This window comes from Eriocheir sinensis, unplaced genomic scaffold (genome assembly GCF_024679095.1).
Source record: "Eriocheir sinensis breed Jianghai 21 unplaced genomic scaffold, ASM2467909v1 Scaffold323, whole genome shotgun sequence".
Lineage (NCBI taxonomy): Eukaryota > Metazoa > Arthropoda > Malacostraca > Decapoda > Varunidae > Eriocheir > Eriocheir sinensis.
Genome location: NW_026111636.1, coordinates 395,001 through 410,959, shown reverse-complemented (window position 1 = coordinate 410,959; position 15,959 = coordinate 395,001). Strand labels below are relative to the sequence as shown.

At 45.8% G+C, this 15,959-nt stretch overlaps 1 long non-coding RNA gene across 2 annotated transcripts in view; it reads left to right on the top strand.

Annotated features, from left to right (window-relative positions):
* The first annotated feature begins 816 nt into the window (after window positions 1-816).
* Window positions 817-15,959, top strand: part of LOC126991699 (uncharacterized) — a 17,430-nt gene continuing 2,287 nt past the window's right edge. The window contains exons 1-3 of one of the 2 annotated variants that reach the window (XR_007745766.1): window positions 817-1,002; window positions 10,602-10,798; window positions 12,283-12,494. This is a non-coding gene — a long non-coding RNA (uncharacterized LOC126991699). Of the gene's footprint in view, window positions 1,003-9,685; window positions 10,799-12,282; window positions 12,495-15,959 lie in introns of those variants that run through there. The other variant, XR_007745765.1, reaches the window with a different exon arrangement.

The window sequence follows — 15,959 nt, the reverse complement described above, 5'->3', positions numbered from 1 at the left end:
GTGAAGAATCAGCAGCCAAGCCTAATCTAAAGCAATAAGTGACCCAGGTTTTCTCATGAGTTTGGAAGTGCTCAGCTCAGTTCTAAGTGTCACTAAACCCTTGCCAGAAAAGCTGCAGGGGTCACAACAAGAACTGATGGTGCTCTTGGAAGTGTACAGAGCTGCATAGATGCATTTCAGTCCTATCGTGATGGAAATAAATTCAACCAACTTTTTGCCCAAGCTGAGGAAAGGTACGGAAGCCAGAAGCCTTGAACAATCAGTGGTCATCAGAAACATAATTAAGGCAAACCCTCCAACAGCAAATGGCATGGTCCTCCCTTCTCCTTTGATGTTTTACTTGCAACAATAAACTATATCAATCAATCATCAATCATAGGAGTACTATCGAAGAGCTATTTTTCTCCCATTTTCGGACACTGCTATAGCACAACTCAGGGAAAGGTTTGCATCTGCTGAACACATTAGGAGTTTTTGTTGGGAAATCAAAGTATCGTTAGTTTTATGGGTGGGACATTTTTTTGCCTGAAATCGGGAAAAATGAGCAGCTGAGTACGACACTTTGGCAACGATGCGAGCACGTTGCCATATTGTCGTACTCAGAACATCGCATTTTCCTATTTCTGACCCATAACAATTGCAGATAAACATCGATAATTAACCATCTGAACTCTAATTGTGAATGTATATCGTTATCAGTGTAGGGTCGACAGTTTTGGGCCTCAAGCAGAAGAAAATGTTATGCCCAGTACGAGAATATGGTAACGCTGGTTGTGAACTTGCGACGTTGCGAGTCAGTGCTCCGTCCACCACCATCGAGGGAAGACGTACGGCTGTGCTCTCCCTCCTCCTCCACCTCCTGAGTATTCCTGGCGGGCAGCGATGGGCAAGCAGAAGAGACGCAACGCCTTCTTCTACTTCATGACGGCCAAGAAACCCGAGGTGGAGAAGCGGCTCAAGAGAAAGGTGGAGATGGCCAAGCTGGTGATGGCGGAGTGACAGGTGAGGTCATGGCGCTCACTGGTTCCTCCTTTATTCTTCCCTCCGTCCTTCCTTCCCCCGTGTCTGTCTTATCTAGGAATGCTTAGCTAGGAATAAATAGTGGGGAGTTAAGAGGACTTCGTATGATGTCCCCCACCTCTTAGGACTAGTTAGCCAGTATCTTAGTTAATCAAGTCAAGGTGTCTGTCATAACCAGCGTTGCCAGATTGTCGTGCTCAGCCGCTTATATTTACCGATTTCCGACCTCAAAACAGTCTCCTCCACCTCAATAGTTAGAGTTATTTATAGTTTTCGTTGAAATGGTTAATTACTGGTGTCTTCCTTTTGCAATAGTTGTGGGGAAGCAGAAAATACGCTGCTCTGAGTACGATAATCTGGGAACGCTGGTCATAACGCGCTTTAAAAGTGGCTATTGTTGGGGCAGTTACCACACTCATTGTCATCAGGGTTGTGTGGGCTGCCGGGTGCTCCGGTAAGGGCGATTAGGCGAGGTGTGGCACTGTTACGTAAGACAAGAAAGCGCTGAAAACTCACTTATCCACTAAATCCTACGACTTAACAAATATGAGGATTGAGGACAACTTTAGGTGCTAATATTACTGTTATAATGTTGTGGCCCTGTGGAGCGCTGGGCCTGAAACCTCATCAACGGTAAACTTGCAATCGAGCTTCAAGGGTTCATGGCGCGGGTTCGTGGCAACGCTGACGTGCTTACCTAGCGAAGACAGAGTCGGACTGGGGTGCTGAAGGGGGCCGTGCCATCTAGTGGCTGGAGGGGCCCGGGCCCATGTAAGCTAAAATATCAAAATATTCAAATAATACACATTGGCATGGGTTAAGTCCAGGGGCCCATGTGTCATGCTCCGGTCGATTTTCTTTTTATATTTCCTCTATTTCCCAACACGTCCTCTGCGTGTATCGAAAAACGCGAGAAATTAATGAAGACAAGGTGTGGGTATTCGCCGGCTGCCTGGGATTGAACCCGCGACCAACATGACAGGAGAGCCACTCCTTACCGAGTCGGCCAAAGAGGTACCCTCCTGGCTAAGTGGGTTATGGGAGGCTCGTTCATCAGGCATAGTTGCCGCACAACACATGTACCTTGGGGGGGCCCATGTGCCATTGACAATTAACTTAGCATATAAGTTGTGATCAATATTGAAAATTTAATTAATTAAAATACGTGGGTCCTGCAGAGCGCTTCGGCAGAAGTGGGACCAGATAAAAAAATTTTTTTTTTTTTTTTTTTTTTTTTTACATTGCAGCCTATTGCGCCGGTAGGCTTCTTCCCGGTGGATCCTGATGGTCGGTCCAAGGCTTCTTTCCGGTAGGTCCTGATGGTCGGCCCAGCCCGTTCTGGCGCAGGCGAGTGTTTATAGTGGCGCCATCTTGCATTGGCTCATGCTGCCCTCCCGGAGCTCATCTTTGATCCTAGAATCTAGAGTCCGGGTTGATAGGTGGTCTTCTGGACAGCATGTGGGTAGTTTTAAGCCACTCGGGGGCGGCTGAAAAATCCCAGCTTGGTGGCACCGGGCGGGGATTGAACTCGCGTCCTCCTGAACACGAGGCCGTTACTTTGACGACTCAGCCACCGCCTCCCCTCAGTACATTGGCACACGGGCACATAGGCCAGTCCGACCCTGAGTGAAGATGCTTACCCAGTGAAAGTATAAGAGGCAAGAGAGTCATAAGGGCCTGGTGCCTCTTCTCTGTTTCTGTTCAGCCTCAAACTGGTCATATCTATTCTTAACCCGGTAGCAGCGGGGATCATGTATCTTAATGGCCCCTCTAAGCGAATTGATGAGAAAAATCATCACTCGCGCAAACCATTTCATAATATATGTCAACGCATTTGTGATCAGTTTATGCTTCATCTATTTTGGGGGGTTATGTCATGGCAAAAATTTGGCCCGTTGCTGGTACGCGGTAAAGCCACAAATTTGGCCCATCGCTGCTACCGGGTTAAACATATTCACACTAGTGCTGGTGATTACATGTTCAGTAAAAAAAAAACAGCCAGCCAGGCAGGGAACTCCCAGGCACAGGTGGGCAGCACAAGTCAGAAAACAAACACTACACAAAATGTTTGCTTGCACTCCTGACTCCCAGTGGCACCAAGCAACACCTGCCATTATTATTTTATCTGAATATTAGTAAACATTAGAAGAAAAAAAATAATTTCATATGTTACACTCCCATTGAAAATTATGTTTTTCTACACATACATGTTTTCAAGAGAGAAATAGGTTGTCTTGAAATGTATAGATTTTTTAAATCCTGTATCCTGTATATGAGAGAGAGAGAGAGAGAGAGAGAGAGAGAGAGAGAGTCTAACCAAGATAGCCAGCCAGACAGAGCACAAGATATGTACAACATATGCACACCTAAAAAGTAAACTTTCATGTGTTATATAATAAATTAGCTTGCGTGAGTCCCCCATCCAGTACATTGTCCCGTCCACCAGGCTCAGCCCAGCAATAGGTCTGGCTTGGCCCGCTCAGGCATCACACATATCAGGCTGCTTTCACCATTGAGTTCATTGTATGCTGCACATCATGGTATTACATGTATATCCATAAGATGTTTATTTCAAGGATTATGAGTGCTTGAAGAACAGCTATTTGTGGCCCAATTTTCCCCCCTCTGAGTGAGCCCTTGTGGTCAAAACACCCACCCTTCAGGGGTTCAAGATCATGTGGGATGTGCTCACTACTCCAGGTCCATAACTCGTAGAGAATGAACTCCAACACTAAAGCCCTGAACTAGGATATTTAGATGAATTGTATGTTTTTAATCAGTTTCTCATATTCCAACTTTGCCCTGAGAGTCAGTTTTTCACTTAGTTTTTAACCCGTCCGCTGCGATTGGCACGGATTTGGCTTTCACTGGTAGCCTGGTAACGTCAAGTCCCAGGTCCACCTTTACCCTCTTCCTCACCTCACCCAGTGTCCTATGGCTGAGAAGTGTGTATTTACCCACAGGGAGTGCTCGTGGGGGTAAGAAGCTCTCACATCATACCCTGGAGATGGACTGAGGGTGCTGGCCTGCTGCTGTCAATGATGCCATCAGGGGAGTCTAAACCCTTGTACCTCCTCAAGATAAGCCCAGATTGATTTTCCTGTTGGCGTGAAAGATTTGCATAGGCTATATATATATATATATATATATATATATATATATATATATATATATATATATATATATATATATATATATATATATATATATATATATATATATATATATATATATATATATATATATATATATATATATATATATATATATATATATATATATATAAAACCAGGAGGATTACCCTGCCTTCTACTACAGACCGCTAAGTGTTCTGATTTAGTATTTACTTAGTTAGATAGTGATCCACAGTTACTCCTAGGACAAGTGTATTAAGCTTCCCACATCTACACTAAATTCAACATTCTTTCACGCCAACCCAGTGCTACACGGTTTTATATTGCTTTTGTGTTTTTTATATTGTTTTTGTGTTTTCTTCTCCTTCTATTATTAGGATACTTTACTGTGCTGTGATAATAGGACTACGTGAATCAGACGCACCAAGCTACGTTAATTTCTAAGTCCACACAAAACACTAGATAATCCACACAGTTAATGAACACAGTTATTATCTTCTTTACATAAGTGATTTCTCAGTATATTAATATTGGCCTATGTTTTGTCTTGGTGGGTAGAAATAACCGCGCCTTTTTACCCGAGACACACCCTTTCCCCCGGGGAATTGACCTGACTGCGACCTCACAGCAGCTGTTGGTTTGTTTTCCTAGATACACATTTTTGACCTGACGACCTCACCGCAGCTGCGTACTTTGTTATCGTCTTAACGCGCCTAATTGTTTCCGTCTTGCCTCGCCCATACCTTCACCATGACGTCCCTCAAGCGTTGTTCTGGGTGTGGCCTTCGCATGGCCAAGCAGTACTTTCTTTCCAAGGACGTTTGTAGGTTCTGCGTTAAGACTCAGAAGGATGATCAGAGGATCATATAGTTAGAGAACAGGGTTACGACTCTCGCCGCCCAGGTACACTTACTGGTTAGTGCAGCAGCAACAAGCCCCGCCTCCTCCTCCTCCCCTTCCTCTTCCTCTTCTTCCTCGTCCTCCTCCCCTCTAGTATTGTCTTTACCCACACAGCAGCCCCTCCCATCCTCCTCCTCCTCCTCCTCGACCATCTCCGATCTCCCCGCTTCCCACCCCTCCTTCTCCTCTTCTTCCTCCTCTTCCTCCTCCTTCTCCTCCTCCTCCTCGCCTTCCTCTTCCGTCCCCCCTCTCCCCTCTCCCCGCCCACCCTCCTCCTCCTCCTCCTCTCCCTCTTTCTCCTCCTTGTCCTCCGCCTCTTCGCTCGTCCCTCCCTCCCACACCTGTCCTTCACCTTCCCCTTCCCCCTCTTCCTCCTCCCTCTCCTCGTCCGTCCCTCCCTCCCCCACCTCACTCTCCCTTTCACCTACTCCTCCTTCCTCCTCCTCCTCCTCTTCCCCCTCCCCCTCCTCCTCCTCCGCCTCAAATTCCTCGCCTTCCTCTTCCGTCCCCCCTCTCCCCTCTTCCCGCCCACTCTCCTCCTCCACCTCCACCCCCCTCTTTCTCCTCCTTGTCCTCCGCCTCCTCGCTCGTCCCTCCCTCCAACACTGTCCCTTTACCTCCCTTTCCCCCTCATCCTCCGCCCTCTCCTCGTCCGTTCCTCCCGCCCCCCCCTCACCCTCCCTTTCTTCCTGTTCCTCCTCCTCCTCCCCCTTTCCACCTTCCACCTCTTCCACAATTTCTCCTCGTTCTTCACAGCAGGTCCCTCCCCAACCTTCCCGCTCTCCCTCCCCTTCACCCACCCCTCCTGGCCCCCTTCCGACCGTCGGGTTCTTGTTGTTGGTGATAGTCAGGTTCGTTATGTTGACAGGTATTTTTGCTCCAAGGATAAGAACAGGACGAGGGTGTGTTTCCCAGGGGCAGGGGTGGGCCATATATCAGACAGGATTGAGGCAAGCGAGGGATCGAACCCCATTGTCTTTCTCAGCTGTGGCGGAAACGACGTTTCTCGTGTGCCAAGCGAGGACCTTCTCAGGCGTTTTAGAGAATTGTTAGGCAGGATACGTGACGCTGGTGGGTCACCAGTAGTGTGTGGCGTCCTGCCAAGGAGGGCGTTGGCGATGGATGGCTGTCCAGGGCGATAGCAGTGAACAGCAGACTTGCTGAGCACTGCGAGCGCAATGGGTGGCTGTTCGTCGACAATTGGGACCTCTTCTTTGGCAACGACGCCCTCTACGCCCGTGACGGGATACACTTGACGTTCAAGGGTGTTGAGGCTCTCTCAGACTCCCTTGAGCAAGCACTTGGTACCCTGAGGGATTTTTTAGTATAGGCGAGGGGGGGATGAGTAATGGGAGGGGACATCTAGCTCATAATATAACCAGGCAGCTTAGAAGTAATTCTAGAGGAGTAACAGAGGACGGGCTAAGAATCTTCTATACTAACAGCAGGAGCCTCAGAAACAAGAAAGACTTACTAAGGGTGAAGCTTGTTCAGAAAATTTTGACATAATAGCGATCACTGAGACATGGATAGACACTGCTAATAGAAATTTTAGATCAGAATTTGAAATAACGGGTTATCAGATGTTTCACAAAGACAGAAGGGGCAGAAAGGGAGGTGGAGTTGCGCTATATGTTAAAGACTCACTTAAATGTTTAGTTAACAACTCAGTCAAAACTAACATGGATTCAGAATCAGTTTGGGTGGACGTTTACAAAGGGAAAGAAAAGCTAACTCTAGGAGTTATATACAGGCCACCCAACCTTAACAGGCAGGACACGAGTATATTACTACAGGAGATTGGCAGGGCGAGTATGAGTAGAAATGTCTGCGTAATGGGGACTTTAATTATAGGAATATAGACTGGGAAGATCTAGTGGGTGACCTGGAAGCCGAGGACTTTCTTGAAGTTATACAAGATAATTTCCTTAAGCAGGTAGTTACTGAGCCTACCAGAGGAGATAACATATTAGACTTAGTCCTAACCAATAATGGGAACTTGCTACGTGAGTTGGAGGTGGGCGGAGAGTTAGGAAATAGTGATCACAGAACGGTTCGTTTTAGCTTAGACTGGGCGGTAACCCGCGAACCAAACCCAGTGTTAGTGCCAGATTTTAGAAGAGCAAACTACGAGGGGCTTCGAAGACATCTTGAAGGGGTAAACTGGGATAATTTAGGGATTCATGAGGGCCAGAACTGCGGATTGGAGAGCCAGGAGAACCAGGTAGAAATGTCTTACAATAATTTAGTTAGAGTAATAGTAGAGGGGCAAGAACAGCATATACCACAGCGAACACTTAGAAAAGAAAACAATGATCCTAAGTGGATGACTCGTGGACTAAAACACGAGATTGGGTTAAAGAATGGAATTTATCAGAAAATAAAGAATGGGGAAACACATCTCAGGGGCCGGTACGTCGAACTATCTAGATTAGTTAAGAAAAACACCAGGATAGCAAAAAGGAACTATGAGATCAAAGTAGCAAATGAGGCGAAAAGTAATCCTAAGGGCTTCTTTCAGATGTATAGAAGAAAAACACGGGAGAAAATTGGACCGCTGAAAACAAACACAGGGGAGCTAGTAGAAAATTACGAAAATATGAGCACATTGTTGAACGACTACTTCCTTTCAGTATTCACACAGGAGGATCGAACGACTATACCGGAAAGAGTTCAGGTGTACGAGGGCGGGGATGGCGATAAATTGAGGGATATAATCATTACCAGGCAAGTAGTTCAGGATGAGAAAGATAAGCTTAAGAAGAACAAGTCGCCAGGTCTTGACGGGATATTTCCGAGGGTATTAAAGGAGTTAGGTGATGTAATCAGTGACCCACTAACCGACATCTTTAAGATGTCGGTGCCGAGCCGAGCCTATGGAAAGTAGCTAATGTGACGCCGATTTTTAAAAAGGGGGACAGGTCAGTTGCTTCAAACTATCGCCCAATTAGCTTAACATCGGTTATAGGGAAGATGCTGGAGTCCATAATAGCCAGGAACATTCGGGAGCATTTAGAGAAACATAGCTTAATTCACGACTCGCAGCATGGGTTCACAAAAGGTAGGTCATGCCTCACCAATCTCTTGTCCTTCTACAATATAGTATTTGAGGCGGTTGACAGAGATGAAAATTATGATGTAATCTATCTTGATTTTAGTAAAGCGTTTGACAAAGTTCCTCACCAACGACTGTTGCTTAAATTACAGGCTCACGGAGTAGAGGGTAAAGTTTTGAACTGGGTCAAGGCGTGGCTTAGCAATAGGAAGCAAAGAGTGCAAATCAATGGTAAAAGATCTGACTGGGGATGTGTTACGAGTGGGGTCCCACAAGATTCGGTATTAGGCCCACTTTTGTTTATTATTTATATCAATGACTTAGACACAGGAATTAGTAGTGATGTTAGTAAATTTGCAGATGATACCAAGATCGGTAGAGTAATTGAGTCGGATCAGGACGCTAGTATTCTCCAAGGTGAACTCAACAGATTATATGACTGGGCGGATAAATGGCAGATGGAGTTCAATGTAGGGAAGTGCAGTATTCTGAGTGTAGGTAGGAACAACCTCTCACATAACTATTGCTTAAATGACACTCTCATAAGCAGGTCTGGGTGCGAGAGGATTTAGGGTCTTAGTGAGCTCTGATCTCCGTCCAAGGGCACAATGCATTCAAGCTAGAAATCGAGCTAATAGGGTACTGGGATTTATTTCAAGGAGCGTAAGCAACAGAAGCCCCAAGTCTTCCTCAAACTATATTTAGCATTAGTTAGACCTCATCTTGACTATGCGGTTCAGTTCTGGTCACCCTACTATAGAATGGATATAAAAATGTTAGAATCGGTGCAGAGGAGGATGACTAAGATGATTCAGGGGTTGAGAAACTTGCCATACGAGGAAAGACTCAAACAGTTAAACTTGCATTCTCTAGAAAGGCGAAGGGTGCGTGGAGACATGATCGAGGTTTATAAATGGATGAAGGGCTTTAATAAGGGAGACATTCATAAGGTTTTGTTGGTAAGAGAACCGGGTAGGACACGAAGTAACGGGTTTAAACTGGATAAATTCAGATTCAACAGGGACATAGGCAAAAATTGGTTTACTAACAGGGTGGTGGATGCGTGGACTAGGCTTAGCAGTCCGGGGGTGCTGGCCAATACAATTGTCACAGTCAAAACTAGACTAGATAAATTCATGGACAGCGATATTAGGTGGGGTTAGATACACGGGAGCTTAGGGTCAAAGGAGCTGCCTCGTACAGGCCTACCGGCCTCTTGCAGACTCCTGCGTTCTTATGTTATGTTCTTATATATATATATATATATATATATATATATATATATATATATATATATATATATATATATATATATATATATATATATATATATATATATATATATATATATATATAAAAAACAAAAATCCACTAAATCAATGATCATGATGCATGTGAATGTGCATCATGATCAGTGTGCATGAGTGAGCAGATGCAGCCCACTAGTGATGAGGGTGGCAGGGAGTACAGGTAACTCTCGATTTACGCGAGTATTGTGTCCTTGAAGAGGTCATTGCGTAAATCAAAAACAATGTAGTATATCAAACAAGAGATAGGTTTGTATTGCCTACTGTATCACTCTGACTCCTCTCCCTCTCATGGTTCCTCCTCTGGCTGTCCTTCGCCTCGTGGTAGCCCAGACCCTCCTTGGCCCATTTCACCAAGGCATTTATCTCTCCTCATGTATAAATCCAGGATCAATTCATTTCCAAACTGCATACACTCACATTTGCACACAGTTCATGATCCACTGAAGCCTGTGGATTTGACTCAAACATGGGACCTTCAAGATGAAGCTTAGGACCTTGAAGATTAGCTTGGGACCCCCATACAAAGTGCCACAAGGTTTAGTGTGGTGCGGCGACTATGCCTGATGAACGAGCCCCCCATAACCCACTTAGCCAGGGGGGTAGCTTTTTGGCCGACTCGGTAGGGAGTGGCTCTCCTGTCACGCTGGTCGCGGGTTCAGTCCCAGGCAGCCGGGAATACCCTCTCCTTGCCGTGATTAATTTCTCGTGTGTTTCGAGATACAGGCAGAGGGCGTGTGGGGCCGAGAGAGTAATAGAAAAAGAGATAGAAAATCTCTTCATTAAATTAGGACCTCTTAGGAAATACTAATTAAGTCCTTGATATTATTATCATTTTTATGAGAATTTTCCTTTTCACTTTTCTTGTTCTTGTGTTTTTTTATTTAAACATTAACATTAGTAATGGCTTGCTCCATCTGTCTTGGGGCTCCATTCATTCTCACACGCCCGGTAGCTCAGTGGTTAGAGCGTCTGGCTCACAACCATAAGGACCGGGATCGATTCCCCGGCCGGGTGAAGATAAGTTGGGTTTATCTTCTTTCACGTGTAGCCCCTGTTCACCTAGCAGTGAGTAGGTACGCGACGTCAGGCAAGGAGCTGTGACCTCGTTGTCGCGGTGTGTAGTGTGTGAGTGGTCTCAGTCCACCCAAAGATCGGTACTATGAGCTCTGTTCTCTTCCGTAGGGGAACGGCTGGCTGTCTGACCCGCAGCAGACCAAGAGCAGAATTACACTGGAGAGCACAGTGGTCACCCAGCAGACCAGCAGCAAACACCAGAAAATGAGAAAAATTGTCCCTCAATGCTTGAAGGACGGTTACTCTGGGCTGCTCCACGTGGCTGCTCCATCTGCCGGGGCCGACGATGCAAGTCTCCCTTTCAGGTTGGTGAGCCTCTGCCTGTCTTGCCCCCCCTCATGAGAATGATGCAAAGAAAACAGTGCCTCTATATTGGCTCGGGTGTCTACAGCCATGTGATACCAGTGTTGTAAATATTTTCAGCTGAGAGAAAAAAAGATGGTTCAAGCTACAACAACAACAAAAGGTGACAAATAAACATTATATATATATATATATATATATATATATATATATATATATATATATATATATATATATATATATATATATATATATATATATATATATATATATCACTAGTTACACGGTAAAGATGATGTGCCAGCCACTGGAGTGCCCCCCACACATGCCTCCTCAGCTTGAGTAGTGGTGGGCTTTGTTCAAGGAGACTCGAGTTAGTGAAAACATAAAGTAGGCCGCATACACCATAACATCATGCATGTTTTAAAGTGTCTGATCTTACTAAACTCTCAGTGTTCTATACTCATGATTTCCCGTGACAACTCATCTTGGGTAGGCGGTGGCTGGTGGTAGCATGCTGGGCTCACATTCACCGCGTGATGGATGACGCAGGTTCGAATCCACGCTACCTGGGATTTTTCAGTCACCGCCGAGTGGCTTAAAACTACCCACATGCTGTCCTGAAGACCACCCATCAACCCGGACTCTAGAGGAAACCGTCCAAGTGAATCAAGAACGAGTTCCGAGGGGCAGCATGAGCCAAGAGAAGATGGCGCCACTATAAACACTTGCCTGCGCCATGCGGGCTGGGGCCGACCACCATCCAGGCCCCTCAAGCAAGCCTACCGGCGCCATAGGCGTAGACATGTAAAAAAACAACAACTATGAATTCATTTGACATTGCCAAAGTTTCTCCGTAAAAAAATGTCCTCACAAACTTGAATCATATATTACACAAATACCAAAAAATTGATCATTTGAATAAAAAGTCATATTAGATAAAAAAAAACAAAAAACGGATTTAAATCAAATAAATCTATTTTTTTTTATTTCTCCAAACCTGTAAGATGCACTGTGGGCATATCTGTATTATTATATACACGGTTACTTCAGGTCTTGAGGGAGCTCAGAGCCTGTATCCGTGGGATAAAGTCCTTTTTTTATTTTATTTTTGTTTTTTGTTTTTTTAATTTTTTTTTTATAATCATGTCTACGCCTATAGCGCCGGTAGGCTCTCTTGAGGGGCCTGGATGGTGTTCGGCCCCAGCCCGTCATGGCGCAGGCAAGTGTTTATAGTGGCACCATCTTCTCTTGGCTCATGCTGCCCCCCGGACCTCGTTCTTGATTAACTAGGACAGTTGGTTTCCTCTAGAGTCCGGGTTGATGGGTGGTCTTCAGGACAGCATGTGGGTAGTTTTAAGCCACTCGGCGGTGGGACTCGAACCCTCGTCGTCCATCACGCTGTGAATGTGGGCCCAGCACGCTACCACTCAGCCACCGCCTACCCATGTAGTGCAAGAACTTTGATCTCTTCCTTCTCTTGCAGAATTCACCACAACCAAGTGTTACCAAGTGAGGCGAGGATGGCCCAGGGCACCACCACCACCATCGCCACAGTCACCTCCAGAAAGCAACACCGCATCATTTTTTTTTTCACAGCTAAAGAATCGCCTCAAGGGCAACAAAAAAGGTGTAAAATAAAAAGCCCGCTAATCGCTGATCCCACAAAGACAATAGTGAAAGGTGGCCAAAAGAGAGGTCAGTTTCCTTGGTTTGGTCTCTCCTTATACAGTAATGTTTTGTTAGGTTATTTTTATTTAACCCGGCAGCAGCGGGGATCATGTTTCTTAATGGTCCCTCTAAGCGAGAAAAATGAGAAAAAATCATCTCTCACACAAACCATTTCATAATATATATCAAAGCATTTGTGATCAGATTATGTATCATCTATTTTGGGGGGGTTTATATCATGGCACAAATTTGGCCTGTTTTTGGTTTTGATAGGTTATGTTAGGTTAAGTTTAGGGTATCTTCAAACACATGATGACCAGCACCTAATAATATAAATCAACAAAGAATGACCTCACTTAGTTGTATAGAAAGTGTCATTACTAAGGAAGCATATATGAATTTTCAGTCACTGTTTGGGGGTTTGATAGGTTATGTTAGGTTAAGTTTAGGGTATCTTCAAACACATGATAGCCAGCACTTTACAGTATAAATCAACAAAGAATGACCTCACTTAGTTGTATTGAAAGTCTCATTAGTAAGGAAGCATATATGAATTTTCTGAGTCAAGACCTATAGTAACTGTTTGGGGTTTTGATAGGTTATGTTAGGTTAAGTTTAGGCCGGGTATCTTCAAACACGTGATAGCCAGCACTTTACAGTATAAATCAACAAAGAATGACCTCACTTATTTGTATAGAAAGTATCATTAGTAAGGGAGCATATATGAATTTTCTGAGTCAATCCATATAGTAACTGTTTGGGGTATTGATAGGTTATGTTATATTAAGTTTAGGGTATCTTCAAACACATGATAGCCAGCACTTTACAGTATAAATGAACAAAGAATGACCTCACTAGTTGTATAGAAAGTCTCATTAGTAAGGAAGCATATATGAATTTTTGAGTCAATCCATATAGTAACTGTTTCGGCTTTTGATAGGTTATGTTAGGTTAAGTTTAGGGTATCTTCAAACACATGATAGCCAGCACTTTACAGTATAAATCAACAAAGAATGACCCCACTTAGTTGTATAGAAAGTCTCATTAGTAAGGAAGCATATATGAATTTCTGAGTCAAGACCTATAGTAACTGTTTTGTTTTTGTCAGGTTTTGTGAAGTTTAGGGTATCTTCAACCTCCCTTCCTTGCCCATTCCCTTGAGGTCATTTCCAGCAATATTTATTAAGCAAGAGAGCTTGTAATATGGTCATAGCTTGCTTGTGCTTCTAAATTGTATGCCTTTCATTTTTTCTTCCTTCTTTTCTGTTTAATCTCTTTCCCTTCCTCCTCTTCCTTATCTCTCTTCCTCATCCTCCTCCTCTCCCTTCCTTCCTCCTACTCCTCCTCCTGAGAGAGCCCGGGTTCGATTCCTGGGCAGAGCTGAAAAATTTGGGCGGCTTTTCCGATACCCTACGCCCCTGGCCACCCAGCAGTGAATGGGTACCAGGTATTAATCGGGGGTTGTGTCCCGTCTCCTGGGGTCTGCTCCCTTTTCCTATAAATCCTTCCCCTTCTGTCTCTCTCCGGCATATGACCACTGATGTTGTGTCCCGTCTCCTGGGGTCTGTTCCCTTCTCCTATAATTCCTCCCCCTTCTGTCTCTCTCCGGTATATGACCACAGATGTTGTGTCCTGTCTCCTGGGGTCTGTTCCCTTCTCCTATAATTCCTTCCCCTCCCGTCCCTCTCCGGCATATGACCACAGATGTTGTGTCCCGTCTCCTGGGGTCTGTTCCCTCCTCCTATAATTCCTTCCCCTCCTGTCCCTCTCCGGCATATGACCACAGATGTTGTGTCCCGTCTCCTGGAGTCTGTTCCCCTCTCCTATAATTCCTTCCCCTCCTGTCTCTCTCCGGCATATGACCACAGGTGTTGTGTCCCGTCTCCTGGGGTCTGTTCCCTTCTCCTATAATTCCTTCCCCTCCTGTCTCTCTCCGGCATATGACCACAGATGTTGTGTCCCGTCTCCTGGGGTCTGTTCCCTTCTCCTATAATTCCTTCCCTTCTGTCTCTCTCCGGCATATGACCACAGATGTTGTGTCCCGTCTCCTGGGGTCTGTTCCCTTCTCCTATAATTCCTTCCTCTTCTGTCTCTCTCCGGCATATGACCACAGATGTTGTGTCCCGTCTCCTGGGGTCTGTTCCCTTCTCCTATAATTCCTTCCCCTTCCGTCTCTCTCCGGCATATGACCACAGATGTTGCGCTGCCCACTAAACCAAACTTTCCAACTGTTCCCTTCTCCTATAATTCTTTCCCCTCCTGTCCCTCTCCAGCACATGACCACAGATGTTGCGCTGCCCACTAAACCAAACTTTCCAACTGTTCCCTTCTCCTCTTCCTGTAGTATGTTGATTTGCCTGCATGAATTTCGCTACTGTAAGACCTGCATATAAAATTTGGTTTAGCATGTTGGTAAATAGTCTGATGTCCTTCCTCTGTACCACACCTTCTCCCTCACTATGTTGGGTCTCTCTCTCTCTCTCTCTCTCTCTCTCTCTCTCTCTCTCTCTCTCTCTCTCTCTCTCTCTCTCTCTCTCTCTCTCTCTCTCTCTCTCTCTCTCTCTCTCTCTCTCTCTCTCTCTTTTATTTAAACATGTTCAGTACATTAGTACATGGCCGTTGAGGAGCTATTTAAAAGCTTCTGCCGATTATATTATACAATTATATACATGTTTACGGTGGGTGTAGGAGTAGTCACCTGTGGGACGCAACCTTCATCTGCTGAGTGGACAGTTGTGTCACATCTACATCAGCAGTGAGGTTGTTCCACCACACCACCGCTGCGATGGAGAAGGCACGTTGGTGGGTGCTGGAGCGGGCCATTGGCACTTCCAGGAGGGAGGCGTTGCTCAGCACCGTTCTCGTGCTGCGCTCAGACCTCCTCCAGGTAGCCCTCAGGTCCGTCAGGTGGGGCACTAGGCCCACTTGTGCCTTGTAAAGCACCGTCAGGGCAGCGACGCGGCGACGGTGCTCACGGCTGTTCAGGTGGTTCGTGGGTGGTCTTGCCCGTCCCTCTTGTGGGTGTTGTTGTTGTTGTTGTCGTCGATGTTGTTGTCGCTGTGTCTCCCACTGGCTCGGTCGGTGGTGCTGGGTGCCGTTGATGAGGCGTTCAGCCCTCCTCTGCACCTTGTCTAGCAGGTTGAGGTGGCAGCGGGCGCTGGCCATCCAGGTGAGCGGTGCATACTCCATCACTGGACGGACTTGTGCCTTATAGAGGGTGTTCAGGCCCTCAGCATCGAGGAGGTTCTTCATGCGGCGCAGGAGGTTCACCTTCTGGGAGGCTTTGTGCACCACCTCTTCAAGGTGACGGTCGAACCGCAGCTGGGAGTCCACCTCCACGCCCAGGATGTCGACGCTGGCCTGCAGAGGGATGGTGTCGTTCCCGAATCTCGGTCTGCCGTGGAGTTGTCTCGCGTCCTCCCGAGAACGTGATATTACCATGGCCTGGGTTTTGTCAGGGGCAAACCTGACTTGCCACCTCTTTCCCCAGGC